At 33.7% G+C, this 13,455-nt stretch overlaps 1 long non-coding RNA gene and 1 other non-coding gene across 2 annotated transcripts; both read left to right on the forward strand.

Annotated features, from left to right (window-relative positions):
- The first annotated feature begins 207 nt into the window (after positions 1-207).
- On the forward strand, positions 208-314 carry LOC141681292 (small nucleolar RNA R71). Its single transcript, XR_012558733.1, has one exon. It is a non-coding gene; the product is annotated as a small nucleolar RNA R71 (small nucleolar RNA).
- A 9,497-nt stretch (positions 315-9,811) lies between these two features.
- Positions 9,812-12,394, forward strand: LOC141676577 (uncharacterized). Its single transcript, XR_012557078.1, has 2 exons — positions 9,812-9,966; positions 12,121-12,394. It is a non-coding gene; the product is annotated as an uncharacterized LOC141676577 (long non-coding RNA).
- The last annotated feature ends 1,061 nt before the right edge of the window (positions 12,395-13,455 follow it).

Here is a 13,455-nt window from a genome sequence, read left to right on the forward strand (position 1 = left end):
GCATCAACTTCCAGAATATCTGCTACCTTGCCTGACGTCATCCTCTGAGTTGGGTTTTGATGCTCATTTGCAGCCATCGTCTCTATAAGATTATACGCCTCAGTATAGCTTTTAGCCCATAAGGCTCCTCCAGCTGCTGCATCGAGCATGGGCCGAGATTGGGCCCCCAAACCATTATAGAAACCAGTGATCACCATCCAATTCAGCATTCCATGATGTGGACATTTTCTCAACATTTCCTTGTAGCGTTCCCAAGCCTCGCACATAGATTCTGTAGGTTGCTGCGTAAACTGAGTAAGAGCATTCCTCATAGCAGCAGTCTTTGCCATTGGATAAAACTTCACCAGAAACTTTTGTGCAAGATCTTGCCACGTAGTGATGGACCCAGCTGGTTCAGAATATAACCAGTCTTTAGCCTTATCCCTCAGTGAGAATGGGAAAAGCCTCAACTTGATAGCCTCATCAGTCATGCCATTATACTTAAAAGTGCTGCAGATCTCGACAAAATTCCTTATATGCATGTTGGGATCTTCAGTTGCCGTTCCTCCAAAAGAAACAGAATTCTGCACCATCTGAATAGTGCCCGGCTTGATTTCAAAGGTGTTAGCTTGAATAGCCGGATGAAGGATGCTTGACTGAATGTCATCAATTTTAGGCCGAGAAAAATCCATAAGAGCTGGATCAGCTTGAACAATACGATCTCCCATGTTTACTGGTTCTTTCTGCTCAGTTCCTGAATCCGAATCCTCAAAATCTAACTTCTCCGGAATATCAAGAACTTCGTCTGTCTCCTCAGCTGTATCTAAAGTCCTCTTGCGAGCACGAGAACGAGTTTGCATAAACGCTTGCTAAAGTACCTGAAACACAACCGAAAAGAGTAAGTAACTACTACGTCCTAATCACTGAGTCCTAATGACCAATGATGGTAAGTACATAAACTAAACAAATATGCCGAGTCCCCGGCAGCGGCGCCAAAAACTTGTTAGGGAGAAAACACGCGCTAATATTCACGCAAGTATATGCGTTCGCAAGTAATATAGAATATTTTCTAGTTCGTTCCCTCAGAGACTCAGACTAAATTATTGTCTAATTAAACTCACTCACCAATGTATGATTACTTCTCAATGTTAAGATAATAACACTTAAAATTGTTGATTAAATATTAACTATAATTAACTACTTAATTAACCACTTAACTAACACTTCAATTTATCAATAATAGAACACTCATGAGATCACAACTTCATTATTACTTCCTTCTATAGCCATTGTTATTACCTTTAGCATGTGACAGTGATGATATTAATCGAATAACACGAAACTGATAAAAGCCAACTTTCATTGTACTAATACCATTCTACCAAGCATCCACAATTAAGATAGAAGTTGAATAGTCATCAATTATGTTGAGTTTCTATATGTCTACGGAAATTGACAACACAACGATTTAAGCTCAAGTTATTCCTTTTGATTACATAGGGCAAATAAAACTGTTAGAGTTACCCACTAATCATGCTCAACGTACATGAACCTATGCTAGCATGGCAAGTTCTAAATCTCAAGATCCACCGTCGCTTCACAAGAGATTAACACCATATCTTATATGTTCGCGACGCACATAAGACGAATACGCACAACCAATACTAGATATCATGCAATCATCACACACTAAAGTATTAAACAATTAACTAAAGAATTCCATAATAAATCCGTTGCAACCCCATGATCACGATTAGCCCATAATATAACTTATCGCCATCATGGGTTCATATGAAATCATGACAAACAAACACAAGAAAATAATAACTAAACTAATTATATTAAAACAGAGTACGTCACAAGAGTAAATAAGTCAAAGCAAGAAAACTAGCATCCAACGTTACAACGAAACAAGAATCGCAAGAAAATATGCTTCCTCTTCGTTGCGGTGTGCTAAATCGGTCTTCTTCCTTATCTCCTTCGCTTCTTGTGTAAAACACAATCTAAAACATAATCCCCTTAATACTCTCTGTGAAAACGTCTCAAATCTACCTATATAATAGTCCCATAAAACTTAGATTACATAGAAGTTGGAAGCCAAACAGAAGTAGAAGTCTAAAATAATTTATCTTTTTCCCCGACCCTGCGCGGCCGCTCAGCATAGCTGCGCGGGCGCGCAGGCCTCCACTGGAAAAAATCCAAGTTTGCTCCGTTTCTTCACCGTAATCTGCCCGTTCCTTTCCTCTCACAATGGTGAACACATGCCAAGGCTTATTCTTGATGATTCCTCCCCCGAAATGCAACTAATACCCTGAAATGCATAAACACTAGAAAAGCGCATCAAATACACAAAATACTTGATTTCAAGACACCAATTTAAGCCATTTTAAGACGTTCTAAGTGGTATAAAATGCCACTTATCATGTTGCAAACCCGTGCATTAGATTTTAAAGGAAATTGGGACGATCATTTGCTATTGATTGAGTTTCCCTACAACAACAGTTATCACGCGAGTATTGGCATACCACCCTATAAAGCATTGTACGGAAGAAAATGCAGATCCCCTATATATTGGGACGAGGTTGGTGAGCGCAAACTAATTGGCCCAGAGCTAGTTCAACAAAGAAAAGAGAAAGTTAAAGTGATTCGTAAAAGGTTGATTGTTGCTCAAGATCGACAAAAAAAGTACGCGGATCAAGGTCGGAAAGATTTGCAATTCGAGCCCGGAGATAAAGTGTTATTAAAAATATCTCCGTGGAAAGGTTTATCCCAATTCGGGAAGAAAGGAAAGCGGAGTCCCAGGTATATTGGACCATTCGAAGTGCTAAGACAAGTCGGAAAAATGGCTTATGAGTTACCGTTACCTCCGCATATGTAACATCTTCATAACGTGTTTCACGTTTCTCTTCTAAAGAAATATAATGCTGATTCAAGCCATGTGATTGAATTAGAACCAGTGGAAATACAACAAGATTTGTCTTATATGGAACAACCAGTTCGAATCTTAGATCGAAAAGAGAAAGCGCTCAGAAATAAAGTTGTATCTCTAGTTAGAGTGTTGTGGAGAAATCCTAAAGTAAAAGAGTCAAGTCAACTTGGGAATTAGAGAGTGAAATGTAAGAAAAGTATCCCATCAATTTGCTTAGACTAGATTCTGGGGACATAATCCTTTTAAGGGGGTAGATTGTAGCGACTGGGAATTTCGCGACGTGATTTAAGCGAATAAAGTATAATTCTGTGTTGTAATTATAAATTATGTGATATTTGAATTTTGTTGGTTAATTGTCTTTATTGTATATTAGTAAATGGGAACGTAAAATGACCTGTTTCAGTTTAATGAGTCAGCTTAGGGGATAAGCTGTGTTGTCGGGCCGTCAGGTTGAACGGAACCCGTCTTAAAAAGAGATTAAGGTATTTAAATATGAACTATGTGTTATTGTGTGAAATAGGAATGTTTAAGTGAGTATTATATTCCAGTGATGTGTTAGTTGGTATAAAGAGAATGATTGAGAAGCGTAATTGAAAACACTCAGCGTCGGGCCGTTAGACAGGACGCGACCCATTACACGAAAAAGGGAAATAATAATAAAAGAGAATTTTTGTGATCGAATATGAGTTGTGATGTGTGAATATATGTGTTTTGCTGTCTATATGCATGATTACGTGATCTGGATGATTTTAAATGATTTTATGGAATTGATTTGATTCAATAAAGGTTTATTGAACCTTTATATATTTTTATAAAATTATTTGAGTATGGTCGAGATGTGAAATTTGTTTTATTATCTCTAAGATAGTCTTAGAGACTTTATAAAAATAATAGATGAAATTGTTTGGTGATCGGTGTATCTTAAAATGATGTTATCGAGTTATAATTCTATTTTGAGCGTAATCTTGTAAAATTCATAGAAAATAAACCGTACGCTCAAAAATTATTTTTAAAATATGTCTAGAAAGATAATTTCAATATCTATATTCTAAAATTGTTATTCGTGATATTTTCACCTTTTCTGAGAAAGTTATGTATTAATCAAATTCGTTTTGAGTTAAGAATAAAAAGAGAAAAGAAAATAGAAGAAAGAAAAGTTTGCTAATAATTATTAGATTACATAATTGCTCTTGCATGCATTTCCACTCACAATATAATATAAGTATAGTTGTGTCATTTCCTACCCCACTATCTCATTTCAACTTAACCAAATTACCATATCATCCTTGCATGCTTTTTGTGCTAGTAGTGAGAGGAGGGCAGATTGGTAAATTCGTATTTCCACTAACTTGTGAGAACAAAAAGAGACAAGTGATTGTCATTTCCATCCCCACTCCATTCATTTCACTTCTTCCATCTCTCCCCTTTCTCCTTATTCACTCTCGGCTCTTTCTCCCTCTCTTCTTCTCTCTCATTCTTTCTCATTCTCCCTTTTTCTCTCTCTTGCATGCAACATCAAGATTTAGTCCAAATTCAAAGATCTTGCTACCTATAGTCATCATTTTTGATCTTCAACTTATATACCATTTGCATGTAAGTATTTAAGCTAGTTTCAAAATCAACTTCTCTTGATTATATCTAAGAAAACCTCAATTTCTTAGTGTATGATCATAGGAGAAGTGTAGTGTGTTATATGTTGTGTTTTCTTTGGTTTTGACTTGGGTGTAATTCGAATTTTTGGAAAAATAAAATGGGGTTTTGATTTCCAAATGAGTTTTGATTGATGATCCATGATTTACTTGCTTATATTTAATATTGAGTTTGGTATGGACTATGAAATCTTATTTTTAAGAAAATTCTTTGCATGCATATAAGATTTTGTGTATTCAAGATGTAACTTGGTTTGATCTTGAGTAGATAGATTAAATAATGATTTTTGACGATAAAAATATGTGAGTTAAAGGTTTTATGTCAAAAATGGTGTGTGCATGTGTGTGTATTTGAAAAACCCGAATGGGTTTTGTAATTAAAAAGGGAATAAATTGATTTTTATGGCTTGCATGCTAGTTGTTTTTAGTTATTGTTTATAAGCAAAATGATTACTTAATTTTATGAATGAAGTTCTCGGTTTATATGATTTTGGTTTGATTTTATGATAAATATGGTTGATTTGGGTTTAAATGAGAGAATATGTGTGAAATAGATCATGCATGTTAAGATAAATTGTTGCATATGATTATGGATGGTTTTTATGTTAATATTTGGTTCGAATTATAGGAACTAAAAAGAAGGATTGAGTCATTTCGATTCTAAGATTGTATAAGTGGTCGTTATGACTATAGTATTGAGTTTTAAGTGAAGTATATTGTTTTATGTGTTATATGACTATACTTGTAATTATACTCGTAAGTTTAAAGTAAGCGATAAAGCGGATTGGGTTAAGTGTTAAACGTTCCGGGAACGTCGAGTGGGAATCTAATTAGGGTTTTGATTTTGAATTATAGATTCGAATCATAAACGCATTCAGGCTAGGAAAGGGAAAGGTATACTATATGGCAGTAGCTCAAACCCCGTAAAATAAGAAAGCGAATCCAGAAAAGTAACTCTGCTTACTTGTATAAATTATTTATAGAGAGGATATTGTTGATGCCATGATAGAGTATTGATCTTTTATAACACTTGTGAACCTGTTATTGATTCTTGAGAAACCCTGTTATTGTTCCTTGTGAACCTGTTATTGATTCTTGAAAAACTCTGTTATTGTTCCTTGTGAACCTGTTATTGATTCTTGAGAAACCCTATTATTGTTTCTTGTGATAAACCTGTTATTGATTCTTGAGAAGCCCTGTTATTGTTCTTTGTGATAAGTTGTTGCTGATTCTTGAACCCTGATATTGATTTTTGTGACATACATGTTATTGATCCTTTGTAGGACCCTGATATTTATTCTTGTACCATACTTGTTATTGATTCCTTGAAATACCCTGATATTGTTCTTGTAACGACTTGATTATTGTTCAAAACCTTACAGTAACCCTGTTGATTCATGTCCCGAGTACCTATTGATTCCTTTGGATACCTTGAATTCTCGTGAACCTTATAAGAACTTTTATGAACTCCCTTGCGTATTGTTTTAATTAACCTACATCCTTCCTTTTTATATCTTATTCTGTAATGATTCTAGAACTTTTTGATTCCCTAACTTACGTACCTTGATTATCATTTGATCTCGATCATAGTATTGATCTTTGATTACCTTTGATTCATTCAATTCCTTTGAATTCTTGAATTGAACTTAAGAATGATTTTCGACTTGAAAGAGTCCGAATGATTTCATATTCTTGGTAATGATAAAATTAACTTAGTCAAACCTTTCTTTTCCAACACAAGGTTTTCCAAATGAATTCCTGATTGATTGGATTTAGACGTAAGAGACTAGTGGGACTAGTCCAGTCATATAAGAGGCTAGCGGGGCTAGTCCAATTTAAGGCTGAAATTATGCCATAGGTACCTTAACGACCAGATGGAGGTCGGTACGGGCTAATCACCCATATTATTTATGAAAGTTAAAGTAGTCCAATCAAGGGTTCCCTATCTCTTTATAAAGAGAAATTGAATGCATTTCCTTAGCAATTGCTTCCTTGAAAATGAAATGATTTAAAATGAATTGAGATGATTTGATTGTGTTATTGTTTAGCATACAGCTTTGAGAACCCTAATTCTTATCTCTGGTATTGTTATCAATCATATAATTGATTCCCATAGTTGAATAGATTTTTGCTTTCCTCTTGAAAGATCTTTGAGATCATGTTAATGATTTGTGATGAATGTCGGCTTTCACCCTATCTTGAGCCTTGATTCCTGAAAGCCCAAACCTTTCTTCATAACCATTTCATACCCAAAGACAGAAATCTGCCACCTAGAGATTTAAAGTAGAATGCCTTAAAAGTGATTTTGGATAATTGTTATTATTGCATCATAGAACTGTCATATAGTTACTTGCTGAGTTTTTTATGCTCATATAGTTTGCTTTGTTCTAACCACGGCAGTTAAGCGAGAAGATGGCTAGACTTAGGCGCACTGCTCGTAAGAGCGTACTTGGTGGTCCCTATCGTGTCGTAGGCTTCCAGATGCCAGAGCAGGTAGTACAGGTTGTGTGAGAAAGCGCTTAGTTGGGAAGGTTGTAATGATACAATGGGTTATCTGTCGGTTCCAAGTCGGAAGCGATTGTGTAAATTTGATAATATAATTTGGGTTGAAATAATAATATGTTGGTTGATAGTTTTATCTTGTCTCATACTTAATCCTGTTTGGATCCTGTTAGTAGTTCATCAAGGTTCATGTTATTTTATTGTTAGTTCAATGGTGTGTGGGTCCTCATTTCCTAACCTCAAGATTGAGAGTGTCACAAATACATAGATATGTCTTACAAATAACAAAAAATACATTAATAACATTAAAACACATAAAATATGAATAAAGAGATCTATGTATGTATATAAAAGGATAGAAATATAAGAGAATTGAGAAAACATAAAAGAATTTCCTTAGCTTGTTGAATAGTAACGGATGGAAATGAACCGACGAACCCTAATTTCCTTTGTTTTAGTCGCCCCCAATTTTAAAACTCAAGTGAAATAAAGTTTTTATTCAGCCTAATAAACTTATATTTTATTCGTAGGGCTAGTTTTGACAGTTCATATAAACGCATTTTTTCATTTCGTTTCTCTGTGATAGTTTGGGTCGGGCTATATTCCCGACTTGTGATGTTTTGGGCCAATCCCCTCCAAAATGTGAGATTCTGGACCTTTTTTCCGGGTATGCCACTTAAACTTTAGAGAAATTCCTAATTTGGACACCTAGGGAACATTAAAATTCTGGTTACGAAATTTACAATAAAATGGCTCGATATGAATCTGTTGTTAATGTTGACGACTATTGAATTTACACCATCTTCAGCATTTGCTTTGTACTCTCTGAGGAATCTAAAGTTTAGCTATTACTATATGGTTGATATTTCAGATTCTATTAGTTATTTACTGTATTGTCATTGCAATATCTAAACTTGTTTGATAACGTCCTCGACAAATTAACACCCAGCCAGTGTTAGTTGATATATCTGTAATCTCTTTACATTGACAGCGTGCATGTATCTTTGGACAATTCACGAACTTTCTCCCAGATGAGGCATTTATATGCGTTTAACTGTACATCAGTTAAATCATTAGATGCATCAAAGTTGAATCACTTGAGGTGCTTGCATCTTTCCTATTGTAATAGTTTGGCTAAGATTCAAGGTTAGGATACACTTAAATCTATTACACGGATTGACATGATAGGATGTGAAAATCTATCCATGACTTTTTGAAGAAAATTTGTTCCATATTAGTTTATCCTACTTATTTGTCCCTTACTGTGTGTGATACAAGAAATTGAAATCTTGATTCAAACTGCAATCTCTCCCTAATAATGTACTTGTGTATGTAACACGGTTTATGTAGGGTTAGGGAGAAAATCTTGGTTGATATTAGGTATGGGTTTTATTCATTTTAAACACATACATAATATTTGACTAAATTTTTTTTATCATATACACTCATACCTTAAACTCATGGGTTTTTGTTATAATAGGGGAGGTAAGTATGAAACAAAGGCACGAGGAATCAAATAAAATTTTCTTTTTTATACAATTACATGTAAATACTTAATTCAAAATTAAATTAAAAACTTAAAATTATATGAAAAATACTAAATATTTAATATTTTAAATGATTAAAATTTATAACTAAAAATATTTTGATTAAATCTTATCTATTCCGCTATTGAACCAAATACATAATATTAAGAATGAAACCTCAACCCCATGCCACATTAACATGATTCCCGATTTCAACTCAATACCATCCAGCGAACCAAACGATCCTAATAACATGTTAATAGTTTGTTTTATATCCATATTGATTTTGGGGGGTTCACGGGTACATTCCAAACCTTAAGAGCAAGTCCAACAGTATGCTAACTTAATCCTTAAATATAATATAAAAAATTAGCTCTTAGTAAGGTAAGACATGAAGAAGTATGTTTGTCTACAACAATACTACTTCAATTTATTCCTTTTATCATATTTTACTATTAAAAGTACATTGAATAAATTTAAATATAATGTAAAAGAGAGAGAAAGAGATAGTGGTCCCCATAATATATTATAAAATAATGGTTAGGGAATTCTTAAAAAGATAGTGCTAGTTCTTAAAAATAAAGAACGAATGGATGATCTTAATGATTTAAGAGCAAGTCCGACGGTGTTCAAGTTAGTTCCTTATAATATTATAAAATATTAGTTCTTAGTAATTTAAGACATAATTTTGAATTTCAACTCCAACAATGATTCTTATCTTTTTTCCTTATTATTATTATATTAATAAATTTGAAAAAATATGGACAAAAAGTGGAACAAAAAGAGAGAGAAAAGTAAAAAGAAGATAGAGAAATGAATTTTTTATTGCTAAAAATGTTATAAGTGAGCACTAGAAGTTCCTTAAAGATAAAAAATGATGCTCCTGTCTTAGAGATTTACAGAAGTACTAAGACACCGTTGGAGTGCTATTTTTTGTCAAAATCCTTATAATTAAAGTTAAGAGCTCAATATAAGGGAGCTGTTGGACTTGCTCTATCTGAGGAATCACTAAGAGGCCGTTGGAGCATATTTTTCGTCCTCGTTCCTTAAATTTTAACTTAAAAACTTGGATAAGTAGTATGTTGGACTTGCTCTAAGTTCCAAGTTACAATTTCAAATTTGTCTGAATTTTGACCGGTTAATTACTGAAATAACCTGCCAATATAGCTTAGTTAAGTTAAAAGTATAATTTTTTATTTTCAACAATGTCAGTACAAGAATTTCAGATTTAAAATGAAATGAATGTGAGCGTAGAGATATGAATAAGCCCACAAATACAATCATTCCTGGTTCTTTTCCGGGAGTAGTATTTAGGAGCTCCGGTCCTCGTCTTGCTTACAGTATTTATTATCTCCTGATCGATCCCAACTAAACTCCGAAGGTATCCTCTTTGTCTCCTCTCCCTTATGTTAGGTATATTTATATAAACACAAAACCCTACTACATATGCATGATAAATAGATATAATAAAGTATAAACTATATTTGTCTCTAAAATTGTTTTGAAATTGCCTATGCACGCGTCATAGTTTCTAGCATATCATTATTTATATTATTATACTTGTGTTCTTGTACCCTTGGTTCCAAGTCATACATATAACATATGCAAACACGAAATCAAATTTGATACAGGTTTTATATTGGAGGAATTTGTCTCCAAAATCAAACATTGTATTAGGGATTTAGGGGTGAATGAATGAATGATAAAAAGAAAGAGAAAAGGCCCTCTGTTGCACTCTCAAGTTGGGCTTGATGATGTTGGGCTAGTGGATTGTATATTTTAAAATGCATAAACGCTTTTTCAAGTTACATTAGCATGGAGAAATGTAAGCGAAGCAGATCAAAACACAAAACCAAGTGGTGTTTATGGATTTTTTTTAAATAAAATGAATTTTGTAATGGAAACGTTACTGCACTCTAAAAATACATCTTTTAAGTTATGTTTTTAGAGCTATTTTGGCCATAAAAGGCCAACACCCGAAAGAGAAATCGGTTAATTTTTTGTTTTTCAGGATGTTACGAGTCACATAATTGTATTTATTTGTTAAGGATATATGAAATTCCAATATTTGTTTTTGATCGTAGAAATTTAAATACTCACACTTAAAACTGAGATATGAACCATCAACTTGTTTAGATGAGGGAAAACCATGCCTCTAATAAGACTCGAACATAAACATCATGTTACTAAGATAATATCTACTTGACCATAACGCACATTGCTCGGGATAAGTTATGTTAATATAATTAGTTGAATTTGTACTTTGTTTAGTAAGATAGAATATTTGCTCGTTTGGGCGGGACGAGGCCTTCTCTACAACAGGGTGACAAATTTTAGTTTATATAAGTAAGATGTTTAGTTGATATTATGATTCTGAATTATTAAGTAAAAAATAAACAAAACTACAATTTGTGAAGAACTCCATATATGTCAATCATTAAATATCCAAGTCTATTGTCAAAAACATGATACAGAACTAATTCTACCTATATAGGGTCTGGAATTTCAGAAGTTAAAAACAATAATTTAGTAGTCTTTTGGAAGTGCAAGGTATAGGGAACTGGTGTTGAAGAATGTGTTTTATGTAGAAAAATGACTCTATTATTGGCAAAAACTATTTAAATGGTAATGGTGTGTGGGTACCGATGTAATACGGGCCCAACTTATGGATCACGCAAAACACCTCAATTCCACATTAGTATTGACGTTGTCCACTTTGGGCCGTGGAAAGAATCTGCACGGATTTGTTTCTAGAACAATTCTTCTTTGCGTCCTCGATGTGGGACGGTTAAATGATCTATTAATCTTGTTCAAGTTTCCTTCAATCTCTCGGATTTTGATAGTAAGTAGTAATAGATTTCTATCCTACCTATTTACAGGCTATGTGCTAGCACAGCAAGAAAAACTTATTATACAAAGCTTATTAGGTTTGATAGTTGTTAGAGTTATACTCAACTATTTTTTACCACTAAGCAACCACTAGATATATATCCTGGATACACTCTGGTTATTAATTTAATAAAAATGTTGATGTTCCTCGGTTATGAGAAAAAGTTCCCGAAGGTTTAGTTGATTTATATGCTACTAACCTCTTAGATTCAGTATATAAACTATTTATTAATTCTGTTTAGGTGATTAAAAGAGCATGACTTTACTATCAACCTAAAGCAATTGATTTGTTTATGTTGGTCCATAGAGGTCTGCAAACTGTCGGTCTACTTCTTATGCTTGTCGAACTAATGTTTATTAGAAAGGTCGGATATTCTTCAGACATTATAACTAAATTTTCTCATAAACCGATCTTTTATTTAAAGAAAATAGCCGTCTACTTCTGAGAGTGGGGCAAGGTCCGCATACATCTCAGATTCACCATATCCTGCTAATGAGTGTGATATGCCAGATGTGTTTGGCTTAGTTTGATATATCTGAGTCTTGATATTTGTATCTGTGTCAGAGCTTCTGTCCCCAACATCTTCTCTTATTTGCCAGTAATTGTTTCTCCATCACTATTTTGTAAATATTCTTTTGTTTCTAGGGAATGAAGTTTCTGAACTCATTTGCTGACTGGGTAGCCAATTCCTTTGTACTCTGCCAGCTACTCTGTACAAATATGATAAACTAGCTTGTTGTTTATCTTCGCCGGCTGTCTATAAGGCAAGTGAACTGTTATATTGTTCTGAGCATGGGCAGGAAACTACTTCTAGAAAAGTATTTTGTTTGACTATGTTGTATTCCAAGTCACATTTGTCATTATCTTATGAGTCACAATGTTTTTGACATCTTTATACCACTCTGTGTTTACTTGTTGATGTTATCTGCTTATTATTTATGATTATCTTTTGTTCTCTCTATAAGCTTAAGGTTAAATTAGGATTTTAAAATATACTCTGAACCTTGGCATTCTTTTTGGATATTTTATAACACTGTTTAAAGTCCATTACGCTTTTTTAGATAACGCAAGCAGGGTTTTGAAAAATGCCTTTAATCTGATCTTACACATGACTCTCAGCCTCAGATATTGTTAATTACTTGATTCTATTTAGGTAACGAATTATGCTTTGTCAAGACTATGTCTGGTCCGTCTGGAATATGACGAGAACGTACGCAACCTGATTGATATACCAAAGTTGATCACGTTTATAGTTCCTGAAAGTTATTTAATCTTTAGAGGATATGAAAGAGTTTATTAGGCCATTGCAATTTATAGAAAGAGCTCTAATAAGGACATAGCCATGTCTAGATGAGCAATAATAAATTTGGACTGATGAACTGAGATGAGAACAAGATGGAATGGGCAGTCCCTTGAGGACCTGAATATTTATAGATAGGCCGTGGCCACCCCATGTGTTTTTTTCTCTCGATTAAAGAGATGTCTTCTGTATAAGAGGGTATTAGTACATGTAAATTCCAAATGAAAAGGACAGATACAACTGTAGCTCCCATGTTACAAGCTGGAAGTGTGAACAAACTCAATCTTTGCATGAACGAAATAAGTCGATGAAATAAGCATTAACTTGTAAAATCATTTAACTTACAAATTGGCCTGCATTAGTTTTTGTTTATGACGTTTTTAGAGTGTTTGGTTGTAAAGTGAGTCTGGATGAGCCACTGAGATGAAAGTCTTCTGCTTGTTTAAATCAACAGCATGGAGACTCATATGTCTTGTCTATGTGAATATATATGTATTCCTCTATGTCTCCTAATGAATTTGGAAAAACATTCAAATTCAAACCATATTTATAATACAGAAACTATTCTGAATCTCGAGTTATATGTTGTACCATAAGCTACAACCGTGTAAACTCCACTACACAAATAATCATAGTTTTATCAGGCTGAACTCATGTCATATACAGTAATGTTACTTAAT

The sequence above is a fragment of the Apium graveolens genome, chromosome 8 (genome assembly GCF_009905375.1).
Source record: "Apium graveolens cultivar Ventura chromosome 8, ASM990537v1, whole genome shotgun sequence".
Taxonomy (NCBI): domain Eukaryota; kingdom Viridiplantae; phylum Streptophyta; class Magnoliopsida; order Apiales; family Apiaceae; genus Apium; species Apium graveolens.